The following is a 3,734-nucleotide window of genomic DNA, read 5'->3' on the forward strand; positions in this document are numbered from 1 at the left end:
CAGCACCCGGGACCCGGGCTTCCCTCTGGCGGCTGGCAGGCACCCAGGACCCAGGCTTCTCTCCGGCCACCAGCAGGCAACCGGGACCCAGGCTTTCCACGCAGCCCCGGCTTCGTCTGGAAGGGCATCCGGTCTAATTAACATATTATGCTTTTATTATTATAGATTCCAACTGAAGAGGATGGACTTGAAGACTAACAACCATGGTAGGCCCAGCCTCTGGATATATCCAGAGACAAATATTCCCTTATTACTCTGTGAGGAAAACCTGTTAATGGGCATCTTCAATTACAAGAAAGTTATGCCCAGAATTGAGGTAACATTGGCCTTTATAAACTTACATTCAGAACAATGCATAATAGATGTACTTCCTTTTCCAGAGGACCCAGTTTAGACATATAAACAGCTATGTGCTTTTTTGCTTCAGGCATTGTAAACATGTCCAATAATTTTGTATATGCCTTTATATTACTGAACTTAGCAATTTATAGACATGATATAGGCAACTTCATCTATAATAATAAAAATGTAACATGCTAATTAGATCGGACATCCTTCCAGACGTCCTTCCCTCCTTTCCCTCCTTTGGGATAAAGCCAGGACTACGAGGAAAGCCTGGGTCCTGGGTACTTGCCAGCAGCTGAAGGGAGGGAAGCCTAGGTCCTGGGTGCCAGAGGGAAGCCGGTGCCAGCAGCTGGGGAAGGAAGACCTACTCTTGCATAAATTTTGTGCATCGGGCCTCTAATAATCCTATAAGAAGGAAACTGAGGCCAGGCCAGTTGATGAAGGAAAGTTCTACTTTAAATTCAAGTTAATAAATGTGGAAGGAAAGAAAGAATTAGGGAAACATCATTTCACAAACTCTCACTAACTTATCGATTCAGACAAGGTTTATCAAATCTAAAATCCTTAGGTAAATGATGAATGGGAATATGAGCATTCATTTGGTCCAAAATAATACCACATAAAATACTTCCTAATCATAAGAGGTTAAAGAAAATTGCACAACATAGGGTTTAGACAGCCGTTACTCCAGTGAAGGTCAGTTTTAACAAATTAATGGTAAATGGAAAGTTCTATTTCTTCTAATGTGATACAACAGGCACAAAGTACACATCCTATATAATAAAAGGCTGATATGCAAATTGACCGAACGGCAGAATGACCGATCGCTATGATGCTCACTGACCACCAGGGGGCAGGTGCTCAATGCAGGAGCTGCTCCCTGGTGGTCAGTGTGCTCCCACAGGGGGAGCACCTCTCAGCCAGAAGCCAGGCTCATAACTGGTGAGTGCAGTAGCAGTGGTGGAAGCCTCTCCTGCCTCTGTGGCAGCGCTAAGGATGTCCAACTGCCAGCTTAGGGCCACTCGTGGGGAGCGGGTCTAAGCTGTCAGTCGGACATCCTCCAAAGGCTCCCGGACTGCAAGAGGGTGCAGGCTGAGCTGAGAGATCCTGCCATTGAGTGCATAAATTTTGTGCACCAGGCCTCTAATCCTTTAATAAAAAGAATAGGACCAAATAAGAACTTTTCTTCACCTGACAGTAAGTATATTATTATATTTATACTAGAGGCCTGGTGCATGAAATTCATGCACTGTGGAGCCCTGCCCCCTAACCCCCCAATATTCATGTATTTTTGTATATGTGTGTATGTATGTATATTTTGTGGGGTTTTTTTTGTTAATCCTCACCTGAGGACATTTTTAATTGATTTTTAGAGTAGAAGGGAAGGCAAGAGACAGAGAGAGAAACATGGATGTGAGAAAGACACATCAATTGGTTGCCTCCTTGCACATGCCTCCACCAGATTGGACCAAAACAGCACTGCCAACAGGTCCTACTGCTGGCAGCCTTCTGGGGCTCAGGCACTGAGCATATGGCAATTTTCTGTTTCTGCTTCCACTTGTGGTAGAGGTCCTGCCTGTAGGAGCTGTTGATGTAGCGACCACTTTCTGTCTTGATCATCTTCTTGTCCTCCTGTCCTGACTGTCCCACAAACCGCTTCTCCTTCTGGTCCCAGTTGAGCTGCTGCCGGCCCCTGGTCAGGTTCTGGGCCTCATCCCCCATCAGGTCCAGGACAGCGCCAGCCACCTGCTGCTCAAAGGCGCCCCTGTCCCCACCAATGTTCAGGCCCCATTCACTGTTGAAGTCCTTGGGTCGATAGGGGACATAGAAATCCTGGTCCAGCGGCTGGACCTCCTCCTTCTGGCTCTTGCTCCCTGCTCAGGTCCTGGTTGCTGCCATTTCCAGCCCACGATCTCTGTTAAGACGTCCTCCATGCTCTCTCTCCCTCCTCCTCCTCCTCCTCCTCCTCCTCCTCCTCCTCCTCCTCCTCTTCCCCAGGCTGCTCTGCCTGCTGTGCTGGGTAGCTCGGGGCTGGGCCAGCCAGGCCCTCCTGCCACTTCTGCCGGCCCTGCTGGAAGCTGGCGATGGCCTTGCAGTCCTTCTGTTGCTTGGCCCGCATCACCTGGCTGCTCAGGTCCTGGCTGGAGGCATTGATCTCAAAGATGGTTGCCTGTAAGCGGTACTGCTTGATGCTGTCCACCAGCCTCAGCCGCTATAGCTCTTCCTCCTTGAAGCTCGAGCTGAAGAGGGGGTTCAGGCCCAACTCCATGAGGTCCAGCTCCTTGGACCATTTGATGGACTCTGGTGTGGGCACCAGCTGCAAGCGCACATACTGCTGCTGGGCATTGTCGGCCACATGGCCCAGGCCCCACAGCTCCAGCAATGCTTCCACGGTGTTCTACAGGCCGCACTGTCCACCATGCTCTGTGGCCCCCGGCCCAGCACACCGTCCATGCCTACCGCACCTGAGGGCTCCTCGTGAGGGCGGGCAAGGGTGAGGGCATGGCTCAGGAACAGGTACAGGTCTAGCAGGTAGGGGACCGCATCTGGGCCACCAAGGAGTAGGCTGTGCCACTTCAGCCAGCCCAGGCCCAACAACATGGTACAGGAAGAGCTTACCCTTGGCCAGGAAGCTGAAGTTGATGAGATGTCCAGTAGCAGGATGTCCAGGCCCCAGGCTGCCAGGTCAGTCATGGTGAGGGTGGAGCACTTGCCGTGGGTGAATTTGGCCCTGTTGTTCTTGCAGCCGTCTGCTCCAGGGTGCTGAAGATTTGGTCGCAGCTCATTCGCTGGAGTGGCCTCAGCCTCTCAGAGACAATGGGGGTGGGGGGTGCAGACGCTCAACGCTTGAGCCCAGGGTGAGGGGGGCCAATTGGGGCAGCGCCCGATAGGTGGTTGGCCACCACAGTGCACATCATCGTGACTGGTTGTTCTGCTGTTGGGTGGATTTGCATATTAGCCTTTTATTATATAGGATTTTTCTTATTCTGTAAATTCCTTCATTACCTCATTCCTTCATTAAATTACCAACATTGTATCGTTTGAATGTTTTTAAGTCTAACAGAGCCCAGAAAGCACTCACTTGAATGGAGTAACCCCAAGATTTCAAGGTAAACTGTAGGGGGCTTTCTCATTAAATTCTGTGTATTCTAAGAATTCTATGTATTCTAAGAATACACAGAATTTAATGAGGTGCTTGGATGATCCATTGAATGCTCTGAGGATCTCATCAGGGCTACACAATTTTGTCTGTGTGGGCTTAACATACAATTGGCTAGTGAAATCATAATCTTAAAGACAGGAGGTAAAAATCTCAGAATTGTTGAGAGCACCTATTAAAATGTGAGAGGTAAAGTGATGGAGAATCTTAAGTTTCAAAATAATTGATG

General features: G+C 49.3%; 1 pseudogene; it reads right to left on the minus strand.

Moving 5' to 3' along the window:
• Nucleotides 1–872: 872 nt before the first annotated feature.
• On the minus strand, nucleotides 873–3,131 carry LOC139020316 (ATP-dependent RNA helicase DDX54 pseudogene; annotated as a pseudogene).
• Between the last annotated feature and the right edge of the window lie 603 nt (nucleotides 3,132–3,734).

Source organism: Myotis yumanensis, unplaced genomic scaffold (assembly GCF_028538775.1).
Source record: "Myotis yumanensis isolate MYYU_CA2020_CCGP unplaced genomic scaffold, mMyoYum1.0.hap1 SCAF_12, whole genome shotgun sequence".
NCBI lineage: Eukaryota > Metazoa > Chordata > Mammalia > Chiroptera > Vespertilionidae > Myotis > Myotis yumanensis.